The sequence below is a fragment of the Symphalangus syndactylus genome, chromosome 2 (assembly GCF_028878055.3).
Source record: "Symphalangus syndactylus isolate Jambi chromosome 2, NHGRI_mSymSyn1-v2.1_pri, whole genome shotgun sequence".
Classification (NCBI taxonomy): Eukaryota; Metazoa; Chordata; class Mammalia; order Primates; family Hylobatidae; genus Symphalangus; species Symphalangus syndactylus.
This window is the reverse complement of record NC_072424.2, coordinates 89,661,515-89,675,793: the sequence shown is the minus strand read 5'-3', so window position 1 is coordinate 89,675,793 and position 14,279 is coordinate 89,661,515. Positions and strand designations below refer to the sequence as shown.

The 14,279-nt window shown below is 42.0% G+C and overlaps 1 protein-coding gene across 4 annotated transcripts in view; it reads left to right on the top strand.

The window, feature by feature from the left end:
* The window catches only part of FYN (FYN proto-oncogene, Src family tyrosine kinase), a 211,079-nt gene that overhangs the window by 66,644 nt on the left and 130,156 nt on the right, over positions 1–14,279 (top strand). The gene's annotated exons all lie outside the window — the stretch shown is intronic.

Below are 14,279 nucleotides of genomic sequence, written 5' to 3'. Positions count from 1 at the left end.
TGCTGAGGCTAATTGCTTAAGAAGGATAGTACACTATCTGTTTTGTCACATTTTGTGATTTACTTTGTTTCAAGCCTTTTCCTTTTGGTGGTTTGGTGAAATGCTGTTAGCTGATGGGTTGTGGACATGAAGGTGAAGGGTCATCTTGGACAGAATAACCTAGGGACAGGGATCCTTCCAGGAGGGCAGAGCTGGGCTGAAGGGGTGTCCTCCTGACCCAGTCAGGGTGCTTGAGTAATACTGATGCAAGTGTGTCCCACTCCCTCCTCCTCTGGTTAGCCTTCAGAGCCATCTAGACTGATTTGCTCTGGAAAGAGAGAGATGGTTCTTTATGGTCCCTGGAGTTATATTTGACCAATGTTCACGTTCCAGAAGTTACAAGCTCATGCAATTGTATTTCATCTCCGAACACAAGCTGGTTAAAAGGGAGAAAGTTCAGTCAGGCTTTGTGTTTTCTACAATCTAAATTAGATGCTAGTGCTGGGGCACCCTAGGAACTGTGTGGGACTCCCAGAGAGTGGCTGCTGGCTGAGGGAAGAATGTGGTGACCAGTCTACACGTAGACTCCAGTTTCCTACCGCGCCCATCCCACTTCCCCCTTCTTTTTTTCCCTTATCCACAGGGTCTTCCACTGCCTCAAGAGCTGTTGTGGGCTCAGAAGAAAAGGAAAAGCAGAAACACGCTGGAGGAACTGCTGTGAGAGCCAGCTCCTAAGTGGTCCCAGCTTCCCCCACCCCACTGCCTACTTTTTTTTCCACTTCAACTTGTAGACGGCCTGTAATTCAGTCATTTTAATTTGAGGTTGTAAATGACCTTTAAAGAAAAAGCAGTGGTTTCAGAGGGGGCTGATGACTCATTAAATGATCAGTGATGCATGTGTATAAGTTAATTCAATCAGCTTGTTCAACCAGGGGAAAGGGGAGGGGGCTGTGCTTGGAAGGGTGGTCAGTAGACAATTCAGGTGCCTCAGGAAGAAGGGAGCAAGGTGGGATGTGTAATGTTCTGAAGCCAGTAGGAGGACCAGAAAGGGGGCCAGTGTAGGAGGGCAGAAGGAACCTGAACCACATGGACCCTTGTTTTATTCTGCATAAAGACTGGTTTGGTGAGGCAGCCTGGTACCTAAGACCAACAACAGCAGCATCTAACATGTAGAGTTGCCAGATTTAGCAAACAGCAAAATATAGGACACCCAGTTAAATTTGTATCTCAGATAAACAATGTATAATTTTTAATGTAAGTATGTCCCAAATTGTGTATCTGAAATTGACGCTTATCCAGACATCAAGAATTGTATCTGGTGGGGTTCACAATGGCTTAGAACCTGATATTTGACAGCTCCGTGAGAAAGATGTCTGTCCCACTTTAGTGATGGGAATGCCAAGGCTAAGAGGGGTTGTGGTTGCCAGCCTCTTCGCTGGTAGAAAAGAAGCCTTCAAAGATAGTGTTCCTGCTCCTTGGCCATACATGTAAAACACCTTGTAGGACTAAACAGTTGTCTGGCAAACATACTTCGAGTCATGTGGTGTTTATCTCGGGGTAGCAGAAAGAGCACTAGATTAAGGGGAGGCCCGTTAGAAAGGCTGAAGCAGGCTGAAAAGGACTCCTGGAGGTTAACCCCTGGGTTAGGGTTAAGGCAGAGAGGCCTGGAAGAAACATAAGAATCACCTGGTGTACTTTGATAAAGAAGCTGAGGACTAAGGAAGTGATGTGACGACTCAAATCACAGGAGAAATGACCAGCGAAGCCTAGAGCAGCATCAGGGTTTCTGAAGTCCTCACTGAGTTCTTTCTATTATATTACATGGTGCTGACCTAGCAGATTCTTATTAAAGCTTCCAAGTTTCCACACAACGCCACAGTACCCACTGGTGGGAAGGACCACATACTGCTTATGAGTCACAGCCCTCGTTTTCTTTTCTGTTGGTATAAGTACTGCCTAAGTATCCCCTTGTTACCAAGAGGCTGGATTATGTGCTATACCCCAGTGAACAAAGACTAGAGGCCAAAAATTCAGGTTGTGGCATTTATTGCATTGGATGTAATTTAGGGCATGGTGTGTTTGTTTCCAAAATCTAGCTACTCAGTAGAATGAAAGAGAAACCTAAAGTTTTGCCTCCTTCTGGATTTTTTAAAAAATTCATTGGTTTTTCAATGTAGCATCCTATTCCTGTGTGGGACAGGGATGCTGGAAAGCCGCAGTCCCGGTAGTCTGCTTATGAGCTACTGGGGACCTCTACAGCATCCACATGGGAAGAAAAGAATGCCCAGAACAAATAAAGGAGCGTGCCGCTTCTAAAGCCGAGGTCTCTGTTCCCCAGCTCCCCCATAAAATTGGAGGGTTTTATGATCACAGGGGATGTGGGTATTCTTCAAGCCTGACTTTGGCCTGTTTTTCTGAATCCTTAAGCATGGCCCTCGTATATTTTCAGAACGATGATGTCTCTTCCTGCCTTTAAATACACAGGAATGAAATGTTCTGTTTTGGTTTATTTGGTTTACTTTAGCAGCTTTTGATGTAAACTGTGGGTTTGAGCATAAGAAGACTTAAGTGAAACTAGTAGCTGTATCCACACTGTCCATCCCCGCAGTCAATTAGCATGTGGGAAAGTATTTTGAGGGGAGGAGGTCATTTCTGGGAGAGAAGAAGCTTTTCCTGTTCTCTTTTCATGTGGTTTGCTCCATTCCTAACACGATGGATATTTTTTTGGTGTTTCTTTGGAAAGCAAAATATCCCATATTAACATACCATGGCTCCTTTGGGAAGCTGTGCATTTCCACAGATTATTTCTTCAGGAAACTCTACATTTGCACTGTTGGCTGCAAGAGTGAAATTATCCTTGGCAAGTTGTTTCATTTTAATCTCAGGAGCAATGGTGTTAAATGTTAGCCAGTCAAAGCCATAAGCAAAGACTGTTATTCAGGTTTCTGTATTGCCCTTTATCTCTGTGGTCTTTCCCCACCTACCCCGCACCCTCATGCCCCAGGAGTCACTGGCTCAAAACACTGAAGTGGATTACGTCCTTCCTTGATGCTAACAGTATTTATACATGACTCTTCACAGATTGGAGAATATGAAACAGAATGTGAAACTAAACAGCTGAGGATATATGATGAATGAAACTGGCTGGGATCTGATCAGTTTTATAATTTGCAGTCCTCAATTCAGAGTAGCTTAGAAATAAGAAAACCTCTTGGACATTTATTAATGTTACCGGTTGACTTAAAAAAAAAAAAAAAAAGATTGTGGGGTAAAACCTTACTTCCAGAGTCAAGACATAAAAGTGGCATGATTTGGGAGAGAAAAAAAGGTTATAATGAAGCCCAAATATTTGAAGTGATTGAATTAATACTTTTAGAGGAGTGCCCCTGAAAGGCAACCTGATTTGGAATATCCAGAATATTAATACTACCACTTAGCCAAAAACAGTGCTCAAGGGATGAAGCAGGAGCTTGGCCTTGGAACTCCAAGTGGCCTTTGAGGGTTAGTGGGAAGCAGATGTTTTGAGGCAGTTGGAGGATCCTGTGAATAGTCTTCAAAGTAGGTGGAGGCTTTTTAATAAAGAAAAGTGGGTAAACAGCTAGGCTGCTGGATTTCCGTTTTTCTCCCTTAGAAGAACTGGATTCTGGTCATCTTCTGGTCCCAGATTATAAGATTTCCTAGCCAAGAAAATCATGTAAGATTGAGAAATCTAGGACTTTTTCCCAGTTTATTTAAGAAACCCACTCTACATCCATGTTGGTAAATAGTGGTTAAGTGGACTGTGGCTCCACTATGTTCCTGTCCCACACAGGAATAAGATGCTGCATTGTAAATCCAATGAATTTTCTGTTTTTTTAAGCCAGAAAGAGTGTTCTCACACGCTATGAAAAATTACCTGGTTAGGACCAGGCACGGTGGCTCATGCCTGTAATCCCAGCACTTTGGGAGGCTGAGGCAGGCGGATCACTTGAGGTCAGGAGTTCGAGACCAGCCTGGCCAACATGGTGAAACCTGTCTCTACCAAAAATACAAATCAGCTGGGTGTGATGGCAGGCACCTGTAGTCCCAGCTCTCGGGAGGCTGAGGCAGGAGGATCACTTGAACCCAGGAGGTGGAGGTTGCAGTGAGCCAAGGTCGCACCACTGCACTCCAGCCTGGGCAATAGAGCGAGACTCTGTCCCAAAAAAAAAAAAAAAAAAAAAAAAAAAAAAAAAAAAAAAAAAGGATTACCTGATTGGGTTATTTATAAAGAAAAGAGGTTTAATTGGCTCAGAATTCCACAGGCTGTACAAGAACCATGAGGTTGGCATCTGCTCAAATTTTTTTTTTTTTTTTTTTTTTTTTGAGACGGAGTCTCGCTCTGTCGCCCAGGCTGGAGTGCAGTGGCGCGATCTCAGCTCACTGCAAGCTCTGCCTCCTGGGTTCACGCCATTCTCCTGCCTCAGCCTCTCCGAGTAGCTGGGACTACAGGCACCTGCCACCACGCCCAGCTAATTTTTTGTATTTTTAGTAGAGACGGGGTTTCACCGTGGTCTCAATCTCCTGACCTTGTGATATGCCCGCCTCGGCCTCCCAAAGTGCTGGGATTACAAGCGTGAGTCACCGCGCCCGGCGGCATCTGCTCAACTTCTGTGGAGGCCTCAGGACATTTACAATCATGGCAGAAGACATGGGGGAGCCAGGACTTCACATGGCCAGAACAAGAGGAAGAGGAGAGGGGGAGGTGGAAGAGGAGAGGAGAGGGGGAGGTGCCACATGCTTTGAAATGACCAGATCTCATGAGAACTCACTATCATGAGGGCAGCACCAAGTGGGACATCTGCCCCCATGATCCAGTCACCTCCCACCAGGCCCCACCTCCAACATCTGGGATTATAATTCAGCATGAGATTTGGGCTGGGACACAGATCCAAACCATATCAATATTGCATTGTTAGTTAATGTGGGATATGTATATTGCTTATGTGCCAAGTAGGCTGCAAACATTTTGAATGCTGAGATGGTGTCTAGTGCTTCTCTGTTCCCTTCATTGTCATCTATCCAGTGTCTTGCACCTTGTTTAGTCACTCATTACACAGAGATCTTCCCCTGGTGCCTAACAAATTTAAGCCAGGAGTTGTGGGGAACTGAGATGGAGGCAAAGCCATTTTCTCAAAGAATGCTCACATATGGTTTGTCCACAGAACACCCATATATATGTATGTCTAATACCAGTGGAAATGAGAGGAAGGAGTAAGACAAAAACAGTGCACAACCCAGGCACTGTTTTCATTTGTCACAGTCTCAGATACACTTGCTACTTTTGTAAGTGGCTTATGTTTTTCTAGTAGGATCTGGACCACTGGACCCCAGTTTACTGAGAATTCAGAGTGAACAACATATTCCCTGATGTGTCTAAGTGGCTGGTGTGGGAGTTCTGTTGAATTTTGGTATTCCAGCATTATCCAACCAATCATTTCCGTAGCCAACAAATGTCTATATATATTTGTTCAATTAAACTACATGTTGTAAGAATTGGCATTTATTCTGCTTCCTGGCAACTAGGCAGGTGATAAAAGAAAAATGGGGAGCTCCTTTGAAAAGCCACCTAATTCTAAATAGAATGTACACAGTGTATGGAGCTCTGCCTTGATGATAATGGCAATGGTTTACCTTGGAATATGTAAATTCAATACCCCCTTGAACCTGAAGTGCTCTAAAATCTGCTGTGTGGGAAGTGACCACTGAGCCAGAAGATCAAGATACTACCCTGTTGTTGCCAGTGGTTTGAGGGTTGCTTGGCCATCTGCAGCATCACCAACGGCGCACACAGTGTTTCCAAATCTCTCAGGTATGAAACTAGACTCTCAGTGGCTAAATGTACACATCCCCTTTCTTCTCCCACTGTGCATCTAATCCTTAATGTTGTGGACTTGTAATTTGTTGGCAGAGGTCCTTCTACTCTCTGTGAAGCATCAGGATAAAATGTAAGGAAGTATAAGGTGACTAAGTATGAACGAGCAAATAGTGATGAGACTTTTAGATTCAAATTTTGCTCTATTCTTTTCTTAAATCATGGAAGTTAGACATTTGCCATTTATACTTGTCTCTGTGCTGCAGCCCCCATGGGTTGCTCTCCTCCGGGGATATCAATAATCTGGCATTTGATTTCCCATGAGAAGAGTTGAGAGAACTGGAGATGTGGGCAGGAGAGGGTTAAATCTAAAGCTGAGCTTCTAGACATTTGAGGCAGAGCTTTGTGTCACTGCAAAATAACCTGTTCATTAGGAATTCTGTCGCATCATCCTTGGAACTTAAATTCCCATTTTCATCTTAGTGGGTATTTTTGTAAGCCAGTGACTAGTATTAACTTAAGCTCTGAGAAAAATGGGATGAGCCTGTGACAGATTTAGGAAGCATGGTTGCAGTCGTTCCCATTTTAGATTATAGTAAATTCCTTCTGCATCAAGCTTACTTTTTGTACGTTTTCTTTTCCTCCCTTTTTCATATTCAATATCCCTTTGGCAAGTTGTGTCCATCCCCCCTGCTCCACTCCCGTGGGTGGCTGTGAGGACTCGTCCCACGGAGCCTCCCACAAGCTGTAGAGCCTTGTCTCTCCCATCCCCCGGGTCCTTCCTACCCTGTGCTGAGACGTGTGCCTCATTTTCAGCTCTTCTGGGGTAGGGTGTTATTACTTGAAAGAAAATTTGAAAGCATTTTACATTGCTTATTACAGATCATTAATTGAAGCTCCACTAAACCCTAGGAATTCTCTCATTGATGTGTGTATAACTCCTATTAACATTAGTAAAGTTGTTTAGAATCAAAGAGCCAGCAGAAACTGATAATAGAGAATCCATTTTCATCCTGCTTCACAAAGTGACTCATACCCACAGGGCATTAACAAGCATTTTAAAGATAATTTTTACAACTCCCTTTTTAAAAGTACAGCAATTACTGAATATATCATAGCACACTTGTGTCCTTCGGAATAAACTTTGCCGGTTACCATTTGTACAGGACTGCCCCACCTGGGTTGGAAGTTGCGAGGTTTGTCCATATTTAACCAGTGCCGGAAATGTCACCCGTGGCTGCCATCCCTGCATGTTTCCACAGGGGAGCTGGCATGTGTGGGACTCACACATAACAAGGATGGACAAGGCATGGGTGCAGTAAGAAGGGAATTGTACAAGTGACAGCCTCACAGACAGGCAACAGTAGAGATGTTCGTTCAGCTGAACCACTTGTGCCCTCAGTGGTTCTGGACAGGCAGCATCATGAAACGGAGAACTGAGGGGTAGGGGGATTTTAGTCCAGATATTGTGAAGCTGTCTGAACCTATTAATACCATTTGCCAATCCTTACTCTGATGAAAGGACCACAAGGAGACGGAAGATGTCAGAAATTAGTAGTATGTATCTGGGAAAATATCCTTAATCTTTCACATAAAATGCGAACACCCAGGGGTTAGAGTTGCACTTTCTCTGTCAGTGTATTGGTACACTTGTTATTAACTCACCTCAATAGCCAGTATGGGGAAACATCTCAACTAGGCACATCCCATTTTAATGTCTCTGTGTTTTTTCCTCTCCCCACCTCTATTTCCACTTCATCTTCTAGTTTTTACAAATGTTCCCAATGTTTGGGAAATGAGTTCAGTTTGGGAGAGAGACAGGATATATCTGTACATTTACGTCTGATTTGGACATATGGTTGGCATCCTTCCTGTGCCCTTGAGTCTTTTCTTAGAAACGTTAAATTTTTAAAAACTTGTTTATTTTTGAACGTTGCTTTTTTAGAATCACCCTTCCTAAAAGGGAGAGAGGAAAAACTGTAAGTGAATCTTATTAGATTTTTGAAGTGCTCATCATAATTGAACTATTTCCCTAATGACTGGTAGCATCTCACCTAGGTTTGTCCTTGGAATGGTTCCTGAACTTTTCAAGATCTTCCAGTTCCACTTTACTTTTGCCTGTGGTTGGAAACATGGGTGTTCTGTAATTGTTAATCTAGATATTCTGAGGAAGAAAAATATGGAATATCCCTTTAATCACTGAACTTTATTTCTGACCGTTTATGTTTCCTAAAGAGTAAATATACAATTTTCAAAGGAAGGAAACAACAGTAGCTATTAACATGTAGAATCCATCTGGCACTGTATAGATAAAAACAAGCCCAGAACGCTTTTTGCTCATTCTTCACCACAGTGCCACGAACTGGGTCAGGATTATCCTTGTTTTACAAATGAGGCAGCCGGAGCCAGAGAGGTGAAGCCAGCCTTTCTCAGAGCTACACATCCAGGAAGGGTCAGAGCCCAGATGAGGTGGGAGAATTGAGAGCAGGTCTCCCCAGTTACCACCCAGCCCAGACTTCCACTGCATCTTGCAAGGATCAGGGTATGTAGGACAAATGTCAGCCCGATGGGTCATTTGTTCCTGGGGACCCAGTTTGACCCCCTGGTACCTAACAGAGTGCCGGGAGCATGACAGGCACTCAGTAAATATTTGTTAAATGAATGTATTGCCAAAGCCAAAGAATTCACTAAAATGTATCATCTCATCCTGGAGACTGCCCTTGGCCACTGCTGAATCTGTTTTGAAACCTCTTTGCAGGTGAGTTCAGAAATATATGAATATTATTTATTTAAAATAACATTACCAGAATTTGCGACATGTGCCAGTGTGGTTGAGGCCTCTGGTGGCTAAGGTCTTCAGCAAATTAGAGATGCACAGTAGAGGTACTATGTGTATACTTTCTCTTTGATTTAAACTTAATTAACTTTTTTTTTCCTGACTTTAAAATTTTCGTTGTAGAAAATTTGGTAAGCTATAAAGAGGAAAGTGAAAATATCTCTTAATCACACCATATTGAGATAGCAATGTTAAGATGTATTTAAATTAGGATCAGGTATGGTGATGAGCCTGTAATCCCAGCACTTTGGGAGGCCGAGGCGGGCGGATCACCTGAGGTCAGGAGTTCGAGACCAGCCTGGCCAACATGATGAAACCCCGTCTCTACTAAAAATACAAAAATTAGCTGGGCATGGTGGTACATGCCTGTAGTCCCAGCTACTTGGGAGACTGAGGCAGGAGAATCACCTGCACCTGGGAGGTGGAGGTTGCAGTGAGCCAAGATCGTGCCACTGCACTCCAGCCTCGCCAACAGAGTGAGACTCCATCTCAAAAAAAAAAAGAAAAAAAAGATGTATTTATTTTGTCATTTTTGGGAGGGGTGTGTCATATATATACATATGTATATATATATGAAAGTTTGATTTTGAGCTGTTGCTTCTTTCATTTAGTATTAAGTTGTGATCGTTTTCTGATGTAATTGAATAATAACTGAAGTTTTCCATTGTGTGAGCAGACTAATTTATCTAACCATTCACTGTCCTATTATTATGCAGTTAAATATTCTCATATTTGATATTATAAATAATGCTGTACTAAACATTCTGGAGTGAAAATATTTGCTCACTTCTCTGGTTATTTCTTCATGAAAGGATTACTAGGTTTAGTGAAAATATAAAAATTCTATACATAAAAATTCTAAATTAAAAGCAAAAAAAACTTAGGAAAAATTTATTTGCCACAAATACATTAAAAATCTTAATATTCCATATCCTGGTTTCCTTTCACTCAGCCTAATTTTTTTTTCTCACATTTTTGTTACCAGGCACTCATTCTGATTGCTTAGCCATTGTACTAGTTTCCCATTTGATTTAACTAAAACTGTTTCAGTTAAACATTTATTTCTTTGCTCATGACCCTGATAACATGCAGCATGATCTGTCCTCCGATACTGAGACTTTCCAAGGATTGTCTGACTCTTGTCATTACATCTGAAAATCCCCGAGTAACTTCTGTACATCTTTCTTGGAAACAACATTATAAAAAAATAGTAAATTCAAACTACTATGCACTATGCCAAGCACTGAGGTGGGCATTTTAAAGTATGATATAGCCCCTGCCATTGAAAAACCTCCAGATAAGACATGTCCACATGACAGGTAAACCTGGATACAATAGATATTAAATAAAATTACTAAAAATTTCTGTTTAGTAATCCTGACTCATCATCTCGTTTTCTACAATTTCCGCAGTTTCATTGGCCTGTGCCTTCAACCCACCTGAATCTTACCTGCCACTCCCCTTACCCATGAGGGGATTTCAATCAGCATGGTGTGGTTACATCATTAAGGTTTCTTACCCATAGCATCACCATGATGGCAAGATCCCCAGCTCTCAGAACAGGGCCTGGCAAATAATATGTGCTCAGTTAGTGTTTATTGGATGTATGATAAAAAGTATGTATTTTTTTTCTTCAATTGGAGACTACCAGCAGACAGTTATGTACAGTCACACGTTGCTTCAGGTCAGGGACACATTCTGAGAAATGCATCATTAGGTGATTTTGTCATTGCGTAAACATCATAGAGTACACTTACACAAACCTAGATGGTATAACCTACTACACACCTAGTCTCTATGGTATAGCCCACTGCTTCTGGTTACAAACCTGAACAACATGTTATTGTACTAAATACTGTAGGTAATTATAACACAATGGTAAATATTTGTGTATCTAAACATAGAAAAAGCACAGTAAAAAATATCAGCATTGTAATCATAGGGGACCATTGTCATATATGTGGTCTGTCATTGACTGAAATGTCATTATGTGGCACATGGCTGTACTTAGATTGGCAATAAATACAGTTGAAAGAGAACGTTTGTGGTGGGCAAGAGCTCTAGCTCAAACGTCAGACTAATGAAGGTTCAAATCCTGGGTCTTCAACTTACCAGCTTTGTCATCTTGGCCAAGTTAAATAATTTCTTCCACATTCAGATTCTTCAACTGAAAAAAATGGTGATAAGAGTCTAAGCCATTGGGTTATTAATAAGGATAAAGTGAGGTTTATGTAAAGCCTAGCCCAGAACCTGGCACACAGTAAGTATTTAGTAAATGTTTGCTATTATTATTTATAAATCATTTCCCTTATTTATTGTCAAACTACAATCTCAACCTACTCTCAGGAATGTAGAAATAGAAATTGATTCATCATGAGAAATAATACATAAGCTTTGGAGTCAGATCTGGCTCTGCCACCTCAGTAGGTTACTTCTTGCTGCTTTAGTTTCTTTATCAGGTGAAGACCTATTGCATAGGGTTACTGTAAGGACTAAAATGAGATAATGATGCAGAATGCCTAATATGTTCAGTACTCTTTTCTCTTTCTGTGTCTTGGTTCAATTAGAACACCCTTCTGTTTGTGATTTTTCTACCAAACATGTATTTCTCTCCCTCTAGTAGAGTGTTCTTCCATTTATTTTGGTGTGACACAAATAATTTAATACATGTTTATATCACAAGTCCACATGTGTGAGTGAAACAAAAATTCCACAAAATAATGCTCTGTGTGATTCCTGTAGTAATTTGCTATGGCTGCCATAACAAAGTATCATAGACTGGGTGGCTTAAACAACAGAAATTCATTTCCTCACAGCTCTGGAAGTTAGAAGTCCGAGATCAAAGTGTCAGCAGGTTTGGTTTCTCCTGAGGCCTCTCTCTTTGGCTTGTAGATGGCTGTCTTTTCCCATTGTCCTTACATGGCCTTTCCTTTGTGTGTATCTGTGTCCTAATCTCCTCTTCTTATAGGGATACCAGTCATATTGAGTTATGGTCTGCCCATATGACCTCATTTTAACTCTGTTACCTCTTTAAAGGCCTGTCTGCAAATACAATTACATTCTGATGTGTGCTAGGGGTTAGGGTTTCAGTCATGAATTTTGGAGGGATACAATTCAGTCTATAACAGTTCCCTTGATATTTTTATCTTTATTTCATTAAAGAAAATGCTGGGCATAACCAACTAAGTTAAATTTTGTGACCCACTGAATTGACTTGGGACCACAGGTTGAAAGGGACTGCTTTAGCGGGTTGTGTTGGCTTACCCGGTTAGTGTGAAGTTGAAACCAGCATTAGGACTTGCCTGTGACTTAGTGTGGAGGCAGGCCCAGAGGCACAAAACAGAAAGTGTCAGAGTGGACATCCTTCTGCAAACACAGACATCACCTTAGCCCAGGGTTGGCAAACATTTTCTGTACAGGGCCAGATAGTAAATATTTTCATCTTTGCAGGCCATACAGTCTCTATCAAGACAATTCTGCTGTTGTAGTGTGAAAGCAGCCATAGACAGTATGGAAACGAGTGGGCATGGCTGTGTACCAATAAAGCTTTACTTATGGACACAGATTTTAATTTCGTATAATCTCCATGTGTGACGAAATAATCTTTTGATTTTTTGTGACCATTTAAAAATGTAAAAACCATTCTGAGTTCATGGACTGTACAAAAGCAGGCAGCAGGCCAGATCTGACCCGCAGGCTGGGGGTTGCTAACCGCTGCCCACCGCCGCCCTTGCTGGTGGAGCCTCAGTCTCCTGGCTGCAGACTCTCAAGGAATTGACCTAGGTGATTTTCCTCTGTCCATGTAAATTTTGAACTGATTATCTTATTTGACCCTTGTGATTCCTCTGTGTTTTCAGAAGGAAAATCTCTGTGGCACTCATAATCAAAAGTTATTTAAAAAGCATATGTTGTCTTCTTACCAGAGAACTCTTAATTAGGGATGGGGGACCTTCTTCTTAAAGGACCCACACAATTTTTTGTCAGATGGTGAAGTTAGGAATAGAGGTGTCACCGAAAAGTCTATGCAAAAACAACAGAGTTTGAATTTAAGGAGGTCTCTCCTTTGGGAAGCTAATATCCAGGGAAACGGAGTGACCAAAGAAAGGCCCGGGTGTCCTCGTGGTGGATGGAGGAGAGCAGCTCAGTGGCAGGGGCCCTGCCCCGGGTTCTTCTCCCAGGTAGGGGCAGGCTGGAGGGTGAGTGAGGTCTCCACAGTCCCTGCATGGTTTCTTTCGCAACCCAGAATGCAAGCCGAGGTGTGTGTGGCTGCCTGTCACTTCCTGTGGGGGCTGTCTGCAGTCTCAGGATGTCCATCTCGGTGCCTGTGTAGATCTCCTCCCCTCCCAGAGGGTCCAAGAGAACAAAGGTGTCTGAGAAAGCCAGAGTGTGACCACACGGTTTCTATGCTCCAAGGGATTTATTTCAATGGCAGGTGGAGCAGCTCTGTGGAGCACATGGCTAATGATAATAGATTGACTGACCAGAAGCAGGAGAGGACCTAGCAGAAGGCGGAGGTCAAGCTGCCCCAAGACTGGGGGACAGCCTGGGTCAAGACTCTGGACTTCATGACCACGTATATTCCAGAGGGGGATCTAAAGAGCCCCAGAAATTCACAAAGGTGGGAATGGTTATTTTCACTATTTCAGACTGATGGAAATTATGCATTTATCCAGAGTGACAGTGCAAAGGCAGGCTGAGCTGTTGCCTCCATTGGCAGGAATGAGCCGATCTCATGGACTGACTCTGGAAGAGCAATGTTGAGTGCCTACTTTGTGCCACAGAAGGAAAACCCCTTTATCCCAAGGGCTTTCTCATCTTTTATGCGCAGACTGTAAACCAAGGCCCCAGGAAACGGTTTTTAACTAACATGAAAAAAAAAGGGCTTGAATATCCAAAACTTCACTTTAAAAAATCAGTAAGATAAAATTTAAATGATTTGTATTATTTTATTTTGAGACTGTTTGCTTCATGCCATCCTAACATATAGTAATAAAATAGCTTTGGCCTGACAGTCATGTTAAAGTGAATTAAAAAACACAATTTAATGAAATGGCACTTCTAAGCTTTTAGTGCAGCAAATTTTCGAATTATCTTGCTTAAATTAAATTGCTGTGCTTTTTTGCTTTCAATACTTATAAGAGCTCTGTTTTGTTTCTGGTTTCATTGTGTTAGCCCTGAGATGATTTTTTTTTTAATTGAAATGTAGCATTCATGCAGAAAAGTGCACAAATTGTTAAGTGCACTGATAATGAATTTTCACAAAGTGAATTCTCCTTTGTAACCAGCAGCCAGGTGGAAAAAGAATGTCACTTAAACACTAGGAGTCCCCTCAGGTCCCCATCCAGTCCCTGTACACCCCAGTTTCCATCAAGGGTAACTAATAGCATGACTTCTAACAAGAAAGATTGGTTTTATCTATTATGAACTTTATATAAATAAAATTGACCAGAAGCAGGAGAGGACCTAGCAGACAGCAGAGGTCAAGCTGCCGCAAGACTGGGGGACAGCCTGGATGTCCCCCAATTTGCACTGTCTTGTGTCATAATAGAATAACATTATATTTAGGAGATTCATCCGTGTTGTTATGAGTAGTAGTTTGTTCATTTTCATTGCTGTGTAATACTGTTTAAC